Raw genomic sequence first — 10,900 nt, forward strand, 5'->3', positions numbered from 1 at the left:
TTTAGATGTACAATACCATATTAACAAGACATTAAAAAAGGAGGAATGTTAAATTTAACTGAAATTTAAGTTGCCTAATGTCCATCTCCAGATATAAAAACAAGGTTATTTTATTAACCTCTAGCACAAAATAAATGGAGAAACATAAATGTGCTTTGATAAAATAAATGTATTTTCTTCTCCAAAATAAAAAAAATAGTCTATACAAATGATAAATGTATTTAATTTAATAAATGTATTATAAAATATAGTTTTTATGTGGCAATATTTTAATAAATTAATTTGTGTATAGGTAAAATGCTGGAAATAATTTAAATTATTTGGGTTTTTCACAATATATATGTGATCACTTCATTAAATATGAAAGAAGTTTTCCCTTTACTTTAGGGAGCCACATTAAATAACATATAAGAGTTTCAAAATGTGACCAATTATATCTTTAAAAAATGCTATAAAATCCAATAAAATTCAGTATTTACATTTAGATAATTGAAAACATATTTATATGGCGAATTATTTAAAACAAAATTCTAGCCAAACTTCTTTCATAGCTTTGTAACAAATTTTAGTTATTCTGTTAATGGGATATGCTTGTCCTTTGTAGAGAGGATTAGTTAAAATACTGATATTATTTCACACTGAAAGAAATATTGATGGAGTTTCTTTGAGAATTTAGGCCATACTTATGTTCAAGCTATCGCAGTTAGAAATTATAAGTTCCACATGTCCTTACCTCATTATCCTTAAGGTTAGTAGACAATTTAAATTATAAACAATTCCCACTTTTTAAACACACATATACTTTATATATGAATGGGAAGTAGAAACTCAAATGTCAATATAAAATACATTAATTTTCCATTAGCTTGTGCCTGATCTAATTCCCTTACTCAAATAAAACACTATCCTGAAAAAGGTTTGAAGACAGGGGCTTGCACTGCTTTGTATCCCATAGAAGGAAATTAGTTCATTAATAAGAGAGAAAACAAAAAAACTGTGACTCTTATGGTAAAGATCTAAGAAACAAATAAGGCATTTGAAGTTCCATTTAACAGGCCCACAGGGCCTTTCCAGGGAAGTCATTGGACTTGAAATGGAAACTACAGAAGACCAAAAGACATAGTATACAAATGTGGAAAATATTGCAGTGGAAGCACTGCTTAGTGTTCACAGAACATCTTGTCAGTGGTTTAAATTCATCCCAGCAACAGTGGAAATCTGATAAGGGAGTAAAAAATTCTCCCTCACCACTAACAGTTGAAATAGTTCTTTAAGCCAGATTTCATGTTCATAAGAAGACTAGAGAGCATGATTTCTAGCCTCTGATAATCTACAGTTTGGTAAAATAGACATGTCCAAATTTTTGACAAATGTTAGCCTGTTTACATAGGGTTACCACAGAATTTTCCACAGAACTGAGATATCACATTAATAGCACACAGTTATTTTCTAGTTAGAAATGTTAGAATTTTATATCCCATAAAAGTACAGGTTATTATTATTTTAAAAATATTTTTGTTGATTTTTAGAGAGAGAGAAGAAAGGAGAGGGAGAGAGAGAAAAACATTGATGTAAGAGCAAAACATAGATCAGCTGCCTCCTTCGTGCCTCCTACCTGCATGCCTCCTACCTGGAACCCAAGCATGTACTGTGACCGGGAATTGAACTGGCAACCTCTCACTGCAAAGGACATGCCCAACCAACTGAGCCAAACTGGTCAGGGCACATAGTTATTTACTTAGCAATTATCAGCGGATCTGTACAAATGTGTGCTTCCGTGATTTCTATATGGCTTGAATGGCTCATCTTCAGGGCTTACTGCTTCCCTAATGCCCATAATTATATCTACATATGCATCTTTATTTTAATTTATCTTTAGATGCCTACTCAAAATCATCAATTGATGGTCTAAAACAAATTTCAAACTTTATATAAACAAATATTTGTTGATTACCTCCCCCCTACTGACTCTTGTCCAAGTGGCACCCTCCTCAATAAAAGTCACTTAAATCAACACCATTGCACAAATAAAATTTTGTTGTGAATTTTAACCTCGTCCTTTATCCTTCAGCTACACACCACATCGGCATATCTTCTCAGACATACCTTCACAATGTATCCAAAATTATTTCACCTGGACTATGGTAATAGAATCCTAAGTAGTAGTCATTATTCTCTATTATTTACCGCCTACTTACCACATATTATTTGGTACTAGAACAGTTGTAAACCATATATAAAAACACACCATTATTACACTTTCTTTTAATCACATCAAAATAAAAATCATGCTATTTCTGTCACTACAAAAAGATAAAACAAAACAAAAATAAGAATGAACCTTTATTAACTAGCACAAAGCCTTTCCTCTAAATCATTTTCCTACCATATTACTCCTAGTTCATCCATTTTAGGAAGACTTTTTGCTCTTCTTCATTAATAACAAACTTATAACCATAGAATTAATTTTTTTCTTGCTGATTTATATGCCAGGAATGAAATATTTCCTAACTTAGTTCCATGTCATTCAGTATCTGCTCAAATGCCACTGCATTCCTGGACTATTTTTCTAAAAATTACCCTATCACCTATCATTCTTCATCTTCTTATTTGGCCATCTTACTGCTTCCTGAAAGTATATTGTTTGTTAGTTTACTGACTATCTCTCTCAATTAGAATGTAAGTTCCACAATGGCAAGAATTTCATATTCCTTTCTGCTATATCACCAAAGAACAGTGATTTGCATATAGAGGCTTTTTTCTTTTATTATTTTGTTAAATGAATGAATGCATGACTGCAGAGTTGAGTGTATTCTTTTCTAGAAGGCTTAACATAAATCTTGCACAAAATCTTATTACTACTTAAGGAGCTATGAGATAATCCTATATAATAAAAGGGTAATATGCAAACTGACCCTAACATCAGAACGATTGGGAATGACTGGTCATTATGACACACACTGACCACCAGAGGGCAGATGCTTAATGCAGAAGCTGCCCTCTGGTGGTCAGTGCACTCCCACAGGGGGAACTCTGCTCAGCCACAAGCCAGGCTGATGGCTGCCAGTATAGTGGTGGTGGTGGGAGCCTCTCCTGCCTCCTCAGCAGCCCTAAGGATATCCGACTGCAGCTTAGGCCTGCTCCCTGCTGGCAAGTGGACATCCCCCGAGGGCTGCCAGGCTGCCAGAGGGACGTCTGACTGCCAGCTTGGGCCCGATCCCCGAGGAAGCGGGCCTAAGCCAGCAGGTGGACACCTTCCGAGGGGTCCCAGACTGCAAGAGGGCATAGGCCAGGCTGAGGGACCCCCCCAAGGCCACAAATTTTTGTGCACCGGGCCTCTAGTGACATAGTAATGATTGGAGAGAAGAAAAAGCTTACATCAGATGAAGTAATAACTCTAAGGATTGACATTTTGAAAGATAACTGTTCACTTATAATTCAATGCCACTATCTTCATATTTTCCGTTAAGTACTTATTTTTTGAACAATTATACTACTTAAAATTTATAATTAGGCAATTCTATTTGCTTATTTGTTTGTTTTACAAAGATTTGTCCTAATGTAAACTAAAAGAAGTGGAGTGAACCACAACTTACACATCTCATCCGTTAAGCAAAACTCTTTCACAGGTAGCAGCAAATTCTGACAGAAGTCTTGTATATAGACAGAAAGGGGGAAAAAAAGAAAAGAAAAGAACTATTTCCTTTATAAAGGGGTAATAAAATGCAGAGTACCTTGTATTTTGTAAAAGTAATATATGTGGCAACGGGAGTTTTATTAACAGTGCTGTGAAATACATAGACCAGGGGTTAAGACTTTCAGAAAGCTGATAAAATAAGAAAAATATATACATGAAACTATCCAAAGAATAAAAATATAGGCAAGGAAACTTATGATGAAACTAGTATATTGCAAGTAAGACACTTTCTCATAATTTCATTAGTAGTAAGCCATTTTGAATGATGCTTGTGATGCATTGTTTGTTAAAAGAAGAAGGCAATAGGACATCATGTATATGCAATTAACCTTGTTACTTCACACATGGCACATTGTCCTTGTCCACTTTACCAATTACTTTATTAAAATTGATTTATTACCTTAGTTTGCCATTGTGTCTCAGAAACATGTGCTGACAACTTTTCATTCAATTCATCAGTTCCTTCTTCCAAAAGATCAATTACCTTATTATATTTTCTAGACCATTACCTAGGATTGAAGTAAGTTTCACAAGGTAATTACTTAGGTTGTCCCTTTTAGTACTTTTAAATCTGAGTTTATTAACGTTTCTTACACCAATAGAGAATTTACAAGCTATCTAGTGATTTATTGATAACTGTTAATCTCATGGTCCTATCTAAGCCTTGTATAACTCACCCATCTCATTATGCATATTTTCAATGTGCTTACCATTTTGTCTGAAACATAACAAATTAGATATATTTAAGTATATCTAATTTATAGCATGAGTTCTGTTACAGAAAGGTCAAATAGCTCTTACAAGTATAGTCAGAAAGCAAAGTACAATTTAGTCCATCAGGCTCAATCTTCTCTAATAATAGCAAACGTGATGAGACATTATTTTAATGAAAGGATGTTCTCTCCTGTCTTTCCTTGCAAGATTTCTGTTTATACTATTTTTAGTACATCAACATGGTATTACCTTAAAATGTTAGCCTGTTGACCATACTATATTCTTGTATTCAAATATTATTTAACTAGAGGCCTGGTGTATGACATTCATGCACTGGGGGTTGGGGGTCCCTCAGCCCAGCCTGTGCCCTCTTGCGGTCTGGGATCCCTTGGGGGATGTCCACCTGCCTGCTTAAGCCCGCTTCCCGGAGGCAGGAGAGGCTCTGGCCACTGCTGCTGCCCTCACCAGCTGTGAGCCTAGCCTCTGGCTGAGTGGCGCTCCCCTTTTGGGAATGCCCTGACCACCAGGGTGCAGCTCCTGCATTGAGCATATGCCCCCTGGTGGTCATCATAGTGACCAGTCATTCCACCATTCAGTCAATTTGCGTATTAGGGTTTTATTATATAAGATGATTTCTGACTCAAGAATTCTGAATTTCAGAAGAGAATTTTCTTTAGGGCAAAAGAACATTACAAAAAAAGTGAATAATTTATCTCCTAAAATAAATTTTAAAAATTCAAACAGTGAGCCTTTTCTTATAAGATTAATTACATGTTAAAGTTATTTTATAAGAAAAAATATAGAGAGAACAAATAGACATTTGGAATTTTAACGTTATTTTTACAGGTCTAGCCAGTGCAATTAAACAGTGAATCAAATAAGTATGCATACTAAAATAGAAGGAAGAAAATACATAATTATAATTGTCTGCAAATGAGATTTTTTACTTGAAAGCTCTGAGCTAAAAATTAAAATATTTTTAAAATATTAGAAAATGCCATGCAGAGGTAAATGACAATTAATGGTAATTAAAACAAATGTTTTCTACAACAATAATACACAACTGGAAATATATTTTAAAATAGACAACAACAATATAAATTATATTAGAGTAAATAATGCAAGAGACATCCAAAATCTATGCTGGAAGAAAAGTTTACTAAAGGACAAAAGTAAAGCTTTAGTAAATTGGTATATTTTGCTTTCAGAATGAAAATCAATAGCCAGCAGAATCTCACTATTGTTGTTAGAACATGGTTTTATGCAAAGTTTTTGGATGTTAGTTTTAATTCCTAAATATAAAGTATCTACTACAGTTGATCCAGCACTTCTTCTTCTAAGGATTTGTCCTACAGATATGAAAAAATATTTATAAGAAAACAATTTCTCCAAATATTTTATTATAATAGTAAAAATTTGAAGGCATCTTAAATATTCAACAAGAGAATACTGGCAATATAAATTATAAACCACTCTCTCAGCTAATAAGTACTAGAACATGACTAGACAATCTTTAAAATACTTGTTTATGTTTTTATAAATATATACATATAGAGAGACAAACCTTCATAACAGTATCTTAATTATAAAAAACTGCATATGCAAAAGCATATTATGCAAATATATACATTTAGTGAGATCTGGAATAATGCTCATCAAAATGTCAAACATGATTATATCTGAAAGGTTGAATTTCACATAATTCTTTCATGTCCTTTTCTGTATGATTTAAACTATAGCTGTTATGCGTCTGTCATTATCTTTTAATAATTAAAGAGTGAAAAAGTAGAGCTAATATATTTTTATTAGTTTGACTATTATTTATTAGTAGAGAAATAATGATCAGAACAATACAGTTCTATATTATTTTAACACTAATATATAAAATAAGTGGTTCATTAATTTTAAAGTTATTATTAATGATTTAGAATATTTTCTCCTGGTTACATTAAAAATTAACTTGTGATTTATTTCTCTTTTATAGATAATTTATAGTATATACTAGTGACCCAGTGCATGAAATTCATGCACATTATAAGGGAATTAGAGGAAATATTTTAATATTGCTATTTGTCCTTTATAATAGAAGTGTCAGAGATGAAAGAAAATTAGTAAAATGTATATTAAAATCTTCCTCCCGTCAGTTTTGGGTGCACCACAGGAAACAAAGTCAAGTCCCTGCCCACCCACGTGTGCCTTGAAATCATGTGAGACCCAGATCTGGCTGGCCCCACTCCCATTTTGCTAGATCCTGACCCAGTCCAGCCCCACCCCAGTCAAGCCTTGCGGGGTGGGAAACCTCAGGTCACCTGGCCTGGCGCTGGGGTGGGGAGTGTACCTTGAGGTCCCTGGCCTGGGCCAGGGGGTGCTGCCTTAGGTCCCTTGTCAAGCCCTGCAGGCGGGAGTGTGGCCTCAGGTCCCCCAGCATGGTGCCGGGGCGGGGGGCCACCAGCTCATCACCAGGTTGGGGGGTGAAGCCTGAGATCTCCCATCAAGCCCCACTGGGCATAGGGTGCTGCCTGAGATCCCCTATCAAGCCCAGCAGGGTGTGGAGTGTGGCCTCTTGTCCCCTGGCCCGGTGCTAGGGGGTGCTAGGGTGGGGGGCTCAGCCTGAGGTCCCCAGGCCTAGCGCTGGGGTGGTGGGTGCAGCCTGAGGTTCCCAGTCAAGCTCTTCCAGGTGGGGGACCTGACCTGAGGTCCCCTGTCAAGCCCCACCAGGAGGGGGGTGCAGCCTCAGGTCCCCTGTCCCAGCTCAGCACCATGCAGCCACAGTTGCCTGCTGATTGCTCGTTAAGGCTTGTTAAGGGAACTCAACCTCTGCTGTGGGCACAGCCATCTTGTGTTATGGAATCCCTGCCTCTGCTGTGGGTGCAGCCATCTTGTGTTACGGAATCCCTGCCTCCGATGTGGGCACAGCCATCTTGACCATTACAGTGTGATGGTCAATTTGAATATTCCCTCTTTATTAGATCAGATACTTCTTTTAGGGATATGCATCTTACAAATATGTAAAAAGTTATCCCCAAATGTATGGGAAAAGAATAAATGCTACTGTGAAAATACCTGGAAAAGTTGTCTGTTAACTCTGTTTTATTTATCTTTAAAAGTATTGATTTGGAAATAAAGTTTATTAAAGATATGTGCAGCTTTTAAAAATAGAAATGTGTGTTTCATATGAAACTATATAAGATGATATAAAATATTTTCTATTATCTGGACATGTTCTTTCATTTAATTATAAACTAAGTTTGTAATTTTCTTTAATTAATGAAAGACTACCCACATGATAACAGAAAAAGCACATTTCAACTATTCTTTTGCTTTCAAGTGTGTTTTTTCTTTGTTTAGTTTGGTGTGTTATTTTTTTTTTAGTTTAAATTAAAAAAATAACACGTTCTTTTTCTCTTTAACATATAGCAATTTTAGTTTCATAATTGATCAAATATTCATTCATAAAACATTCAGTGAACATGTATTTTGCACCATCCATATGCTCAACACTAAATTAGGCAAAGTGGTCTATACAAAACTGAAAAACTGAAAATTCTTAATTCTGAGAAAAATTCATTATCATTCCTATATAATAAAAGTGTAATATGCAGCCCTAACTGGTTTGACTCGGCGGATAGAGCGTCAGCCTGCAGACTGAAGGGTCCCAGGTTCGATTCCGGTCAAGGGCATATACCTTGGTTGCGGACACATCCCCAGTGGGGAATTTGCAGGAGGCAGCTGAATTGATGTTTCTCTCTCATCAATGTTTCTAACTCTCTATCCCTCTCCCTTTCTCTCAGTAAAATATCAATAAAATATATTTTTTTAAAAAGCGTAATATGCAAATCGACCAAACGGTGAAATAACCAGGCTGCAAGGGGTGGGGCCAGTAAGCAGGTGGTGCCAGGCCAGCTAAAGCCCATGCCAGCAGGCAGAGGGAGAGGACCAGCTGCAGCGGAGGGTCGATGGGGGGGACGGGGGGGGGGCGCTGGGCCGGCTACTCGCAGCTGGTGCTATCCCCTGATCAGCCCACCTGGTTGCCTCCAACAGAGGGAGGCCAGACTGTGGCTTAGGCCTGTTCTGGGAGAGGGCCTAAGCCAGTGATGGTGAACCTTTTGATCTTGGCGTGTCAGCATTTTGAAAAACCCTAACTTAACTCTGGTGCCGTGTCACATATAGAAATTTTTTGATATTTGCAACCATAGTAAAACAAAGATTTATATTTTTGATATTTATTTTATATATTTAAATGCCATTTAACAAAGAAAAATCAACCAAAAAAATGAGTTCACATGTCACCTCTGACACACGTGTTATAGGTTCGCCATCACTGGCCTAAGCTGTCGGTTGGACATCCCCTTAGGACTCCCGGACTGCAAGAGGGCACAGGTTAGGCTGAGGGACCCCAACCTCACCCCAAGTGCATGAATTTTCATGCACCGGGCTTCTAGTATTTATAACAAAACATAATAGATACATTAATACCAACAGTAACAAGTATTGTAGTACCAAGCTTAAGATAGGCAGTTACAGCAATATCTTTCCATGGTAGAAAATATAAACCTTCCTCTACAAAATATCTCCAATATAGATGCAAAGATTTAAAGATGTAGTATTTTTCCCAAATCAGAGAAAATATAAGGTGTAATAAGGTGTAACTATAATACCAATTTTGGTAGAATCTTTGTTATTTTAGTGTATTGGAACTTAACTAATTTTGAGTTGCAAATGGAAGGCTTAGTGAAAAAGTTTTGTCTCTTTCGAGTTCTAGCTCTCTAAACCTGTGACAAAGACTTGAAAACCGCCCTCTGGTGACGTCTGAGGACTTCCTCTGCACCATCTGTTCTTTGGAAATGTCAGCACTATAAGTATCCAACACTGAGAACACGCTGCAAGGAGCTCACAGAAATAGGACTACTAACTTCTATCAGCTTCAGCCCACTGCTTGCCATAGATGGCAACAGAAAAGTCTGATGTCCTTTACTTGATAAATACGGTCTTCAGAAACTGCTAGAAATGTAGGGATTCCTAGGAATTTATTGGCATTATTAAAAGATTTGGGATAAAAATTAAAAGATATATGGTTAAGTTAAAATTTTACCATTACCTTTTGACTGAGATACTAAAAGAAACTCATGATATTTGAATATATTTAAAGCTCATTAAACTTTGAAGTGTTTGTTATTGACCTAAGATAGGAATGTAATTTACCTGTATTTGAATCAAATAATATTCACAAATGGTTCAATCAACAAAATGACATAATTATGTTCTGTATATTCCTTAATAGCTACTCCATAAAAAGAAATATATAGAATATCAACATTCTCTTATCTCAACATTAATTTTATATGGAATTTAGAATATATATATATACACACACATTTGTGTTAACCACTCAAGGCTTTTCTCTATGCAAACAACCCTGAAATGATAGTCTGGAAAAACAGTCCAATATGTTGCACTGCTCACAAGACATAGAAATGTGAGAATATTTCTCTGATAACAAATATCCAGTTAAACATAAAACTAACGTTCTTAATTTCTTTAAAATACAACTTTTAAGCATATTTATAATACTGTCTTGTGATATTTGAAAAATGCACATGAGCCTGGCCAGTGTGGCTCAGTGGTTGAGCATCGATCCATGAACCAAGAGGTTGCAGGTTTGATTCCTGTTCAGGGCACATGCCCAGGTTATGGGCATGATCCCCAGTGTGGGTGTGCAGGGGGCAGCTGATCAAGGCTTCTTGCTCATTAATGTTTCTGCTTCTCTATCCCTCTTCCTTCCTTTCTGTCTAAAAAAAAAATCAATAAAAACATGTTTTTTTTAAAAAAAAGCACATGACTACTTTAGCAGAGGAAAAGTCAGAAGGTTACTAAATAGATTATAAACTGTCTATATTTAAGTGATATATTAATTCTAAGTGGACTGTAGAACTTAGCTAAGCATACCATAATACCTGGAGCAAACATAAAAGTAATACAAATAGGTACAGAAAAAACTCCAACAGGTAAATAAAACAGAGATGTAAAAATACCTTAAAAAAAAAAAAAAAGGCCCAAAGGAAATTGATAAAGAAAACAGTGAAACAAACAGCAGATAGTAGAAAAATAGGAAATGGATTATAAACAGGTAGACATAAATCTATGCAAATTATAACTATCTTATTCATTAACTAAATATTATAATTAATCCTGACAATATAGAATCCAAGAGTGGAATGGTGGTTACCAGCGGCTGGAGGGGTGGGGAAATGGAGAGTTAAACTAATGAATGACTATAAAGTTTCAGTAAGCAAGATGAATAAGCTCACATGGAAGGTCAGAGACAATCATAAGATTTCTGCTTATTTTCATATAGGCCAAATAAATAAATATTAAGAAATTTAGCCCTAACCAGTTTGGCTCAGTGGATAGAGTGTCAGCCTGTGGACTGAAGGGTCCCAGGTTCAATTCCGGTCAAGGGCATGTACCTTGGTTGTGGGCACATCCCCA

Source organism: Myotis yumanensis, unplaced genomic scaffold, assembly GCF_028538775.1.
Source record: "Myotis yumanensis isolate MYYU_CA2020_CCGP unplaced genomic scaffold, mMyoYum1.0.hap1 SCAF_3, whole genome shotgun sequence".
Lineage (NCBI taxonomy): Eukaryota > Metazoa > Chordata > Mammalia > Chiroptera > Vespertilionidae > Myotis > Myotis yumanensis.